Consider the following 13437-nt stretch of genomic DNA (forward strand, 5'->3'; position numbering starts at 1 on the left):
ATGCGGTGAAATGTTGTTATTCCTTCACACACGGACTTCCCACGCAGCGTCTCTCGGCACCCGGGTGGTCCGGTGACAGGCGGGGTCTGCTGCTTTTGAAAGGGTTAAGCCGACAGGTGTGAGGGAGTCGAGTGAATGCTTTCCAGACGCTGACATTGTCATAATAACGGCGGAGACACGCCCGCAGGGGCCTGAAGGAGCGACTGGGCTAGAGATCCCGTTACTTCGCAGAAACTTAGCGAAAACACTTTCTGGCGGGCTACCAGCGAGGCGTGGGAGTGACTTGTGTTCCCAAGCAGTCTTGGCGGGCAAATTCTTGCGTTTTCTGCAAAATCGTAACTGTGATTGGCTTGCTCAGGGCATAGCTCCGTGACGTAGCAAAATTGGCACAGAAATTGGCGCCAAGAATCTCCATTGGTGGAATGGTAGTGCTTCGGCAATAGAGTGGAATTTTCCGCTGGTTTTTGAGTTGCTGATTGGAACGTTTAACCACGGCCACTGTCGTGAGGGGGTGGGAATTTTCGGTTTGTACGGGTGCTCTTCTGGGAGTCGGCTCTCGCCTTTCGGTCGGAGTAGGTTACAAGACTGAGCTCTCGCTGCTCTGGACAGCCTGCCTTCCGTTGGCTGTCTAATATACTTTTATTTGATTGTAACTGTTTAACGAAGTTGCTGAAGTTTCGACTTCAACGTTACTTTCCGAGTACAGTTGGCAATTGAGCGTTCTGCATACAAACGGCCTATGTTGTCTGTCTTGGGCAGTTTTGGCTAAGGTTGACTGTATCGGAGTTACTGTGTGACTTCGCTTGTTAAAATCAATCACTGTACCGTCAGTGATTGTGTGGCGAGCCTTCTTCGTCTCCCTCAGAGGCGCATTTGTATTGATAGAAAGTCTTTAGTCTGGAACAACCAGACCAGGAAAATTTGTTTCGGGCTATACTCACGACATTATCATCACCACGATGGGACGTTGAAGCAACCAGCCATCGCTTCCGGTACGCCAGATCGTGTCCTTGCAGTTAAGAAGACAGCTTGGTAATGTATGTACGCAGCACCAGCAGATTAGGGAATTTGCACTGTGATAATCAGAGCTCAGCAGAGCGCGCCTGTTCGTCTTTTTCTAACTTTGTTCTGTCTTGGGTGTTCATTGTCTGAGTTCTCACTACTGTAGCAGCAATTAATGTTGGGTTGGTTGTGTGTTTCTCTTAAGATTTGAGTTGCAAGGGATTGGCTCCACATACCACTTCGTCATAAATGTCACAACCTAGTTTACGGACAACTTCACCTTCACAGCATTTATTTGAGTATCCAATTTGATCCATTTTGATTTATTGTAAATGTTTCATGTGTTTTGTTTATGATTTTGAGTTTAGTCATAATAAATCAAATTGTTATTTTGGACAGAACTTTCATTCCGTTAATCGGTAGAGCAACCCTTTCATTTCTCACTACGTTACTGAAACTTTCCTTTATTTAATTAATGTCTATCAAATTAAATTATTGCAGGTGCCAAACTCTCTTCTACTCCACTTGCAGGGTCGATTACAGTCAGTTCGCGTTTCTTCTTAATCCATGTGCAACAGCAAAAGTAGGAGTTAGAAAAGGGGGGGGGGGCTTAGAGCATCATTTCCATATGAAGATTCGAGAAGAATTTAGTTAAATACACTGCTAGCCCCAGCACCTCGCAAAGGAAGGGCAAATTTCCACGAATGGATTGCACGTAACAGCGTCCACGAGGATTCTGCTCATAACTTTCCAAGAATGGACTGTAATCAGTGTGTACAGGACTTTGTATTCCGTTAGTTTCATTTTGATCTTCGAGCAGCTCTCGGCAGCTGCACGAGAGCAATAGATGGGAACAACGGTACCAATGAATACGGAGCTCGTTCGCTTGATAGCTCTCGGCCGAGTAACGTGACTTTTTTGAGGATAATGTGAAAACTCAGTGAAAATACTGTTTTCCTACTGAAACTTTGAAACAACCATATAATTTCAAAAATGCAGCGTTTATAACGTACGCAAGGTGTTGATAAAATTGCTGCTTCTCCTGTTTTTGCTATGAATACACCACAGCACATGTAAATCATCAACTGTAAAATAATAAAATCATCAACTGTAAAATAATAAAAGTATCTAATTTTATATACGAAGTTCTCGTGACATCTTACGATCCCTTTCTGGAAATTTATTTACAATCCCACATTTTCCTTTGCCTTTATTTTCATGCCAGTTATGAAAATATTAATAAATACTTATTGAGCATTATTTCGGTTTATTTTCGGTGTAAATGACAAACACTGAAAGTAAAAAAACAAAAAAGTTCCCACGTAGAGACTCGGCCCCAAGGCCATCGAATTTACGTTCTGTGTTCTTTCCGTTGCATAAACAGATGTTTGGAAACAACGCCAACATAAATGGTTCATGGATAGCCTGACCCACGAAAGATGCTATTTCTAGTCCATCTGGAAGTTCCACTTCTATCACTTTCATTTATGGCCAAGTCCTGCATACACCATACGAGTATGCGCAGTTCCATTGTAAGCCTGGGGGCGGCGGGCGGTAACTGTTGCTAAGAGTCGTCGACCACGAGGTCGCTGGAGGCGGCCTTTCACGCCTGGAATAGACCAACTTCTTAGAAATTTCCAACGGTACTTCACTAAACAAACTGCTTAAGTGCTGAAAGCGGAAGGCTGATTAGAGTGTAACGCCGCGTCAATGTCGAAACCATTTGCGATGTAGTACTAGCTCCAATTTGACAAGGATCGGGAGGAATTGTCCTAACTCCTACCTCAGATGACAGTTGTAATTATGAACTGCAACCAGTCGCAGTGTTTATGGGTTATTAATGTTATAAAATAAATTAATCTTCTTCTAATAATTTCCGGGTATGCAACCGGACCCCGTCGACATTCTGCCACGATATTTCTTGTAAAGTACGAATGATGAAAGATGTTTAAAAAGCTGAACACGTGACAGAAGCCAAATGTGGCTTCCGGACAGTGATTTGTCATTTCTGCTGCCAAATTTAGGGATGGGGTGACTGTGACTGTTCACTGAAAATTAAGCCTTTACACTGCCGGTACCAACCTGACGATTTACAATGTGAAGCGAATCTGTGAAGTGTGAAGTCAATATGTCGAGTACTATAATCAAAAACTTTTAAGCTTGTTTATGAAAATATGCTTCACCAGAAAGAATTTTAAGGTCTGGACACCAGTATGTAACAACAACGGCGGATGAGAGAGCAGCGACGAAACACAGTACGAAAATCACAGTTACCTCGTACAACTTTCACATGCTTATTTTTGCAACAGACAATGATTCCTTATCGTTCATTCATTAGAAAACAAACTCTCCGTGAGAGAGAGAAGTGAAACATCAGCTACATCTCAGAAGACCCTACATCACTAACGTCGCAGTACTTAGGTTAAGCTTAGTACAGTAATGTGACATATAAACCTAATGGTCTCCTGACGAAAGCATAGCGACATGTTTTAATAGGTAAGAAAATATACATAGCATTAAATGATATTTTTGTGATTGGCTTCGACATTATAAAAACTTAATTTTAGTGATTCATATGTTTTTGTACACTACGGCAAAGGAATCTTCCCATAAAATATGTGAAGTTTGGAAGGAAAAGGCGATGAGTGAATCATTAATTTCGTTGCGTGGGATTACTCATTCCGTGTAAAGGACAATGCTGAAGAAGTACTTCAGGAACTGATGGAAATGGTTAATGTGATGACTGGAACTTGAAGCTACAATCTTCCCTAGCTGTATAAATTGAAACTGTTTCTGCCGTGACATCTGTCGACATATTTGCCTTTCGAGCATCGGAGTGCTGCAAGTTATAGTGAAGGTTGACTGCGTGTGTACTTGGTATCGTGACGAGAAACGTGTTACTCCACTCACTAACTTAGCTTTCCTTAGGATTCTGCCAATAATTCGCTTTCATCACCGCTACATTTGCTTGTTTCACCTTAAATTGCTCCGGACATATTCTCCTACATACCCTACGACAGTGAGTGATCGCCGATCGTGTAGTCAAACTATTTACTTTAAGACTTAGCTGCCAGGCTTTGCACCAGAGACTGATAATCTCTGAGTATTCCTGCATTTTGTAACAAGTTTTTAACGATGTGAGTTCTCAAGATAACTGTATGACATGTCTTTGACACTACACCAGACGCTACCTTCAGTTCAGGCCATCTCTCTCACCGTCTTCACCCTCCCCACCTTCCCATAAAATGAGGAAAGATGTTATCTAGGAAGTCTTAAGTTCAGTTATATAACTGGCTGATCAGAAGTGTCCAGACGCCCCTAGATAACGCAGAATTGACCACTAGATCTTATGGAAGGGAGTCTCGCCAGTATAAAAGGAGACAGGATGTCCAGTAGAGTCAGTAGAGAAGCAATAATAGCAGAGCTCAGTGACTTCCAACACGGACTGGTCATTGGATGTCACATAGGTAACAGATTCATCAAGGGCATTTCAGCAGTCCTAAAGCTGCCAAAGTCGACTCGTGGTGATGGGTGATGTGATTGTGAAGTAGAAACGCGAAGGAACCACAGCAGCTAAATCAAGCCAAGCAAACCTCGCGTACTGACAGACAGGGAAAGTCGAACATTGCAGAGATTTACTGTAAAAAAAAGAAAAGCACGAAATAAGTAGAAGTAATCACTCATGAGTTCCAAAGTGCCACTAGTAGTCCTCGTAGTCCTCCTAACACATTGACTGTGTGTAGTGAGTTAAAACGAATGTGGCACAACGGTCGATCAGCTCCTCATTAGCTACAAATTTCTGTAGTCAGTGCTAAAAGGTGCTTGAGTTGGTGCAGAGAGAGACACCACTGGACAGTGGATGAATGGAAACGAGTGATATGGAATGACTATCCACGCTTTACCATGTGGCAATCTGATGGAAGGATTTGGGTTTGGCCAGTGCCTGGAGAAAGTTACGTGCCATCGAGCGTAGTAGTATGGATGAGGTGGTGTCACCGTATGGAGGGAGGGGGTGAATTTTTGGTTGGGGTGTGATCCCCTTATTGCGTTTAAAACCCGTAAATGTGGAAGGATAAGAACACATTTTACAGCATTGCGCACTGCGCTCGGTAGAGGAACAGTTCGGAGACGATTATTCATTGTATCAGCATGACAATTCACCCAGTCCTACACCGGCATTCACGAGGCAGTGGTCTGCGGAAAATAACTTTCCTGAAATGGACTACCCTGCTCGGAGTCCGGACCTAAACCCAACTGAATACCTTTTGGACGAGTCAGAACATCAACTCCGCTCTAGGCGCCAGCATCCCACTACCTTTTCTCGTTTCGGCTCTTTAGGAAGAATAGTTTGCCATTCCCGCACAGACATCTCACTGAATGTGTCCACAGCAGAGTTCAAGCGGCCATAAATGCGATAGGTGGACACACCCCGTATTAATGTCCACTACTAAGTGTTCGGATAATTCTGATCAGATAGTGCGCTGCAATTATATTTCGTAAGGTCGTATTTTTTAGAAGGCGACAGTGCACAACTGTATCGAATTGAAAATTGCTTATTTTCGAGGTCCTTACGCGAAATGCTTAATGGAAGCGACAGAATTTTTTCGGTGTGTTCTTCGAATGCGGGTACTCCTAATATACCCAACAGGGCTGTGCGAGAACAACGTCATTTTTCTTCCAAAATTTCCCATTTGAAGCTCACTGAGCATTCCTGTTATACTTTATTATGGGATAAGTGACCTTTTATGATGCTTGTAGTGCCTGTCTGAATTCATCCTGAGTTTTTCATTCATAATACTTCAAATGCTGGAGAAGTTATGTATAAGAGACGATACTGGCTTTCCTATGAAACAAAAGCGGAGCTGTTATTTTGCATTATCTGCAGCAGATCATGTATCCATGCAGAGGAATTCATTTCGAAGTGTAGAAGGGGAAAATACCTGATTGTGAAAGACGTAGGTGCTAAGAGATTCCTTCAGCACGTGCCTGCCTGTTGTTGACCACCTGCAATTGTCCCCTTCAACGAAATCACAAGAGTCGCTCTTATATGATCCCAGGAGATATGGCTATCACGCTCTATGACCTGCTAATGATAACGCTTACCGCTTTTAATGGCGTCGCTTTTTTCGGAAGTCATGGAGATAAGTTCTTTCGCCCGAATATTAACCGCTGTGCCCGCATCTCGTGGTCGTGCGGTAGCGTTCTCGCTTCCCGCGCCCGGGTTCCCGGGTTCGATTCCCGGCGGGGTTAGGGATTTTCTCTGCCTCGTGATGGCTGGGTGTTGTGTGTTGTCCTTAGGTTAGTTAGGTTTAAGTAGTTCTAAGTTCTAGGGGACTGATGACCATAGATGTTAAGTCCCATAGTGCTCAGAGCCATTTTTATTAACCGCTGTGCCGATTACCTACGTCCTACAGGGAACTTCTTGGTCTTCAAATATTTTACTATAAGCTACGCTATTGAATAAGGTGTCGTTCCTAATAACGCCATGGGATACAGGAATTAATGTGATCGATACACAAAGAGGAACAGTACAATATAGTTTATCCACGTCTTTGAGAAGATGTGATTAAGTCTCTGGTCGTCTTTACTTTTTATGGCTCCTGGAAAACGCTAGGCTTGCCCCTTTAACTCGGTTACGACCAATTCGATTCTCTACAGATCCTTCTTAAGGCACAACTATGTTGAAATGAAGAAACCGATAATAAGGGAGGAAAGTGGCTGTTAGTCAAGACTGATTCCGATGTGGCAGGAGTGGCCACACGGATAGAGGCGCCATGTCACGGATTGCGCGACCTCTCCCGCCGGAGGTTGGAGTCCTCCCCCGGGCGTGTGTGTGTGTGTGTGTGTGTGTGTGTGTGTGTTGTTGTTCTTAGTATAAGTTCGTTTAAGTTCGTTTAAATAGTGTGTGAGTCTAGGGACCGATGATCTCAGCAGTTTGGTTCCTTAGGAATTCACACACATTTGAGCATTCGATGTGGCAGTTTCTAAACCAGGCAGTTGGGGGGGGGGGGGGGGATCCGGCGTGGCGCCGGGGGGGGGGGGGCGCAAGGGCGGCCGGGGCGGGGGGGGGGGGGGGGGCGACACCGCACACAACACTGGGTTCGGTGTGGGGCGGCGGTGGGGTGAGTGGACTGTTGTAGCCTGTTGTGGGGTTGTGAATCACTGAGGGTTACGGCGAGGACAAAGCCTCTCTGTCGTTCCTAGGTCCCCAGTTCCATACAAAACAATACAATACTTGTTACTCAAGGTCAATGGTCGTGTTCGGATATTCCGTCACCTGGCGACCGGCTGCCAGAAACACGCAGCGCACTACTGACGCAGGCCTGTGGAGGCAGTATTGCGGCTACCTTTCAAGGACGTGTTGAATGCCTGTGACGTATAATCGCTCTCTGGAACGACAAACATATTGAGATCGAGCTACAGAGCAGCAAACATTTTAAATATACTTTTGTTAATATCAAACTCTCGTATGTGGACTAAATGTCAGTCAAATATATACAGAACATTGCGTTTTCAGAATATATGACGTGATAGTATAATATGTAAAAATTCTCGACTGATCATGATTTCAGTTAAGTCGTCGTCCTAGAGATCACCTCAGTTACAACATTTTGAAATAGGCACACCAATATTGAGAATATTAATGACAAATTTAAAGCACTGCAAAAGTTAGTGAGGAAGAACATTTACATTTTTGGGTGTGCATACTCATGAGAATTCAAATTGAAAAAAAAAGAAAAAAAATCATTTTGACATTTGTAAACAACCCTGAACAGCCACGTCTGCAATTCGTGTCACTGTAAGTTTTGCAGTGAAACGAAACAGTAAGTTAACACATGACGCTGATTTTTAATAAATATCATCATATGGAATTGTACTCTCGGGTAACTCAGACATAAGAACAGTAATTTTAATTGCCACATGATAGTCATAAGAACATTATCTGGTGTTTATCTGCAATCAACTTATACACAACTGTTTAAAGGGGCATCACAATTCATTGTTGCAATTAATTCGTTAGATTCCAAAAGCAATGATAACGCCCATAATTATACCATCAAAAGAAGAAATACCTATTACTCCTCTTTAAAACTGACTTTACCTCAGAAAGGTATGAGTAATGCTGCTATTATGGTCATTGATCACTTATCCAATGACATAAAATGCCTGATGAATAGAAATACAAAATTTGAAACGAGGGTAAAAAAGTTTCTTTTGGGTTAATATTTCTATTACTATTCAGTAACCTGTAGTTTATTCACTGGGAAAGGATTACATACTATTGTTATTAAACCAATTACTATTTTTTGTTGTATGAAATCCTTTGAAATCCCCTGTAGTCAGCACGCAACCGTATTTTAAGAAGTTAACGTGGTATAAATTTCTTCATTTTTCTTCGTTACCATGTACTGTGCTAGTGATCAAAGAAATGTGTGTGTAACTAAATGGCCGGCCGCGGTGGTCTAGCGATTCTAGGCGCTCAGTCCGGAGCCGCGCGATTGCTATGGTCGCAGGTTCGAATCCTGCCTCGGGCATTGATGTGTGTGATGTCCTTAGGTTAGTTAGGTTTAAGTAGTTCTAAGTTCTAGGGGACCGATGACCATGGATGTTAAGTCCCATAGTGCTCAGAGCCATTTGAACCATTTTGTAACTTAATGAACGAATTAAACTAACTTTTAGCCTGTTCCATTCGGGTATGAAGAGACGGATGAAAACGGTACATATGCCCCATTATCTTGCTTTGCTTATGTTCAAGGTCTCTACGCGAAATGCTCGATGGAAGCGACAGAATTTTTTCAAGTGTTCTTCGAATGCTGGTACTCAAAATATACCCAACAGGGCTATGCGAGAACAACGTCATCTTTCTTCGAAAAATTCCCATTTTAAGTTCGCTGAGCATCCCTGTTATACCTTAGTACGGGATAGGTGACCTATTCTGATGCTACTGGTGCCTTTCTGAATTCATCCTGAATCTGTCATTCACAGTGCTTGAAATGATGGAGCAGCTCTGTGGAAGAGACCGCAGTAGCTGCTTGTAAACAATTTCCTTTAGATGTGCTCTCCATTTCCCCAGAATCCTATCAACTAATCTAATTCTTCCATCGAACTTCCCGAAGACTCATTTTAAGTATTAGTCACATTTCAGCTCTGAAACATTCTGACTTGTGAGCGTCTCGGCATTTAAAGTTAGTACGTCATGGAAGCAGTTTACGGAAGCTTCTACATTTACAGACCGTAAATGTGAGGCCACATCGTTCCCTCGTTGTCTGAGATAGAGCATGTTGATACAGAGGCAACAGGCAATATACCATGAAAGCAGTATAAACTAATAGCATTCTAGTCTCACATGTAAAAATAAAACTGGGAGCAAAATGATCGCGAGAATTCAGTCTTTACGTCGTGGAGAATGTTGTGATTTCACGTGTGCTTATCCAGTTTGCGTCTGGTTTATAGGGAACCACAGAGAAGAGTCTGCTCTCCCTCAAATGTATCGTTCATATCAGCGATGAATCAGTACAGATATCAGAAAAAGTACTCCTACTGCTCCATTTGTCAGGTATAAATCAAAGTGAATATTCTCATTAACACCATATTACATTATAGTTGATACAGGAGTAAAATTCTATGTGCATGAAACTTCCTAGCCCGTGGACAGGGATTGTCTCCGGCAATACAGTTGGTAGTTATGGAAGATACGTACTCACTTGGGCTGCAGGCCGAGTAGATCTGGAAGACGCAGGGGGAGAGTTGGAGTGAACGAAGTCCCTCGACGTCTCTTGGCGTCCAAAGCTAGACGTCGGATCGCCTTAGGTTTTCCAGCGCCAGTGCTAAAACAGAAATTACCCTCTCTGTTATTCTAAGGCGGCAGGAATCTTCACATTCTAAGCTGCAAATACACTAAGTGAAACATGTTACTCTCTTGGCGCAGCAATAATCGTTGTCGAAATCACTCTGTTCACACACACACACACACACACACACACACACACACACACACACACACACACACATATTGAGTCATTCCACAAAATGATCAGCTAGAACCTTTGTGCATACAGTTCTAACTGTAACGGCTACTTTTACGAGGGATATTCGGAAAGTAAGGAACGATCAGTGGCAAAACCACAGTGAATATAAAAACTGTTTATTTGTAGCAGTTAGCTACTACATCTTCCAGCTACTTCTCTACATAGTCACCGCATCTGTAGCGGCATTGTACCAGCTTTCCAGTACCCTCGTCATAGAAAGCAGCCTCCTGTGCTTTCCGACAATTTTAAAAAATGGTTCAAATGGCTCTGAGCACTATGCGACTTAACTTCTAAGGTCATCAGTCGCCTAAAACTTAGAACTAATTAAACCTAACTAACCTAAGGACATCACACACATCCATGCCCGAGTCAGGATTCGAACCTGCGACCGTAGCGGTCGCTCGGTTCCCGACTGTAGCGCCCAGAACCGCACGGCCACTCCGTCCGGCCCGACAATTTTATACGCTGGACTGCAGCTCTTTGTCTGTGCCAAAATGTTGTCTTCGTACCCAACGGATCATTTGAGCAGAGACGAAAATCAGAGGGAGCCAATTCCGTGCTGTATGATAGGTGCTCAAACATTTCCCAGCGAAAACGCTGCAGGAGCGTTCTTATTGCCCATGAAATGTGCGGCCGAGAAATGTCATAAAGAAGGAACTATATGGCAGTTGCGTTATATGGGGTTTCATGAAATCAGGCGAAATCTCTCGGTAGGCATCCACACTTGGCGGGAGACATTATTTTCTAGGCATCTTTACGCTCTCATTGTGGTCAAGGGCCGGCCGCGGTGGCCGAGCGGTTCTAGGCGCTTCAGTCCGGAACCGCGCGACTGCTACGGTCGCAGGTTCGAACCCTGCCTCGGGCATGGATGTGTGTGATGTCCTTAGGTTAGTTAGGTTTGAGTAGTTCTAAGTTCTAGGGGACTGATGACCTTATATGTGAAGTCCCATAGTGCTCAGAGCCATTTGTGCTCAAGGAACTGAGAAGAGCGAATTGACGCTATCTACTCTCATATAAGAGACACTGCTAAACACATCTGTGAAAAGCCTCATCGGATTTTCACTGTGGTTTCCATTTCGCGACCATTCGTTCCTTACTTTCCGAATAGTCCTGGTATGTGTAGATCTGTATCTGTCTTGGTCATTTTCAATTTGTAGGACTTTTTGTTTTAAATTATGCCACCACTCAACTTTATCCAAACGGTTTGGCTTAATGGCAACATAATATTCTCGTGGAACTGTTGTGACAGTTAAGGTCTGAAGTGAGTTAATGTGTGTCTCGGCACGTCTTTCTGTTAATGACTGATACACACGTACTTTCGACCATAAATCCAATGCGCTCACAGTGAGATTTTCACGCAGTCACACTTCGTAATTTTAATTGATCCTGTCATAACCACACTAGGTTCTAATGCACAGGTTGTAGAATAAATGACATTAACCAGCTGACGATGACGTTCATAATCTGAAAGCGCGTAATACATTATAATTTTCACATGTTAATCATGCGAATTCGCTTTTCATACTCTACTGTCTAGAGCAAAATTCCAATGGGAAGCTGAACATCACATATCGAAAGCAGTTAAACACACACACACACACACACACACACACACACACACACACACACACACACACACAAACAAACGTCGTGTCGGCAACGAGATCATTACAGATAGATTACAGGTTCCTATTAGGGAAGGGTGGGGTATTAGGGAAAGGTGGGGAAGGAAATCGGCTGTGGCCTTTCAAATGAACCAGCCGGGGATTCGCCTCAAGCTACGTAGGAAATCACGGAAAACCTAAATCTGCATGGCCGGACGGGGATCTGAACTGTCGTCTTCCCGAACGTGAGTCCAGTGTGCTAGCCACTGCTCCACCTCGCTCAGTGAAAGTAGTTAAGGGCCATAGTACGGATTAATATAGACGAACATTCCTTCGAATTCCTGGTTCCATAAGTGAATGCAAAAAGAATTACAGCCTCCGTAATCCGTAGCTGAGTGGTCAGCACGTGTGACTGCCATGTGGAGGAATTGGGTTCAATTCCCGGCACTGCGAATGATTTTTGCTCGGTGAGAGGACTGGAACGGACTCACTCAGCCACGTGACGGCAACTGACGAGTTGCTGAATGAGAAGTTGCGCTCGAAGACCTGGAAATCCAACAACGGTCGGGAGAGCTGTGTGACGCCACACGCTAAGGATGATACGGCGGCCGGTCGGCATCATAAGGTCCTCTGAGCCTACATCTCCACCAGAGTTTAGTTTACTTTTATAATACGTTTACGATTTGATGATGCGTTGTGGGTAGAGCAAACCAAAGACTACGATTCATTGGCAGAACACTTAGAAGGTGCAACAGGTCTACTAAAAAGACTGCTTACACCACGCTTGTCCGCCCTATTCTGGAGTATTGCTGTGCGGTGTGGGATCCGCATCAGGTGGGACTGAAGGATGACGTCGAAAAAGTACAAAGAAGGGCAGCTCGTTTTGTATTATCGCTAAATAGGGGAGATAGTGCCACAGACATGATACGTGAATTGGAGTGGCAATCATTTAAACAAATGTGTGTTTTTCGTTGCAACGGGATCTTCTCATGAAATTTCAATCACCAGTTTTCTCCTGCGATTGCGAAAACATTCTGTTGGCACCCACCTACATAGGGAGAAATGATCATCACCATAAAATAAGAGAAATCAGGGCTCACACAGAAAAATTTAAGTGCTCGTTTTTTCCTGTGAATGTGGTGGTTAGCAACAGAGGATACAAATTTTTCTCGCTATATGTGCTATATGTAGACTGACAAACGTAATTCTCCCAGCAATGAATCAGATATAATAAAAAACTAGACACTAATGACAGTCCACCTCCATTCAAATTTCGTCGAATGTTTCTGAACAGTGTCTAGTGGTTGTACGTTGTACACAAGAGCAAACATTGCTGCCCACGATGTTCTTAGAGAAAGAGAAGGATTGAAGCGTCCAGGGCGGGGGGGGGGGTCAGCAGTGTCAAAGGTTGTCAAGTGTCAAGACTGTCGTTCTGCTGTTCATCGCACTGTGAACTTTCGTTTTCTACAGCGAAATGTATGGGAATCAAAGCCCCAAGCTGTTTTTGTAGCATTTTCGTGTCAATTCTGAGCGGCGGCGTATATGAAGTGTTTCCTTCTATCCCCCCATAAGAAAGTCGCGTGATTTCATTAATGGGCGTCTCGATTCTGTCCCTCCATCGCAGAGAAGTCAAAATAAGGGGTGAAATGTCGGTGAAAGGATGTGCGGCGATCTTCCCGTCGTCTGACATGTCCGCGGTGGCGTTGGGGACAATTGTGGTGAAATATGGTGCCAATGTGACATCTTCATACGAACTTCTGAGCTCTGGCCTTTTTCGCATGTTTCGACACCTCGCTGCTCGA

The 13437-nt window shown here is 43.7% G+C and overlaps 1 protein-coding gene across 4 annotated transcripts in view; it reads right to left on the minus strand.

Annotated features, from left to right (window-relative positions):
• Window positions 1-13437, minus strand: part of LOC126470510 (solute carrier family 41 member 2-like) — a 481647-nt gene that overhangs the window by 86975 nt on the left and 381235 nt on the right. For 2 of the 4 annotated variants that reach the window (XM_050098407.1, XM_050098408.1), the window contains one exon: window positions 9708-9830. The gene's annotated coding sequence lies outside the window, so the exon portion shown is untranslated. Of the gene's footprint in view, window positions 1-9703; window positions 9831-13437 lie in introns of all 4 variants that reach the window. The other 2 variants (XM_050098405.1, XM_050098406.1) reach the window with 1 other exon arrangement.

Source organism: Schistocerca serialis, chromosome 3 (assembly GCF_023864345.2).
Source record: "Schistocerca serialis cubense isolate TAMUIC-IGC-003099 chromosome 3, iqSchSeri2.2, whole genome shotgun sequence".
NCBI lineage: Eukaryota > Metazoa > Arthropoda > Insecta > Orthoptera > Acrididae > Schistocerca > Schistocerca serialis.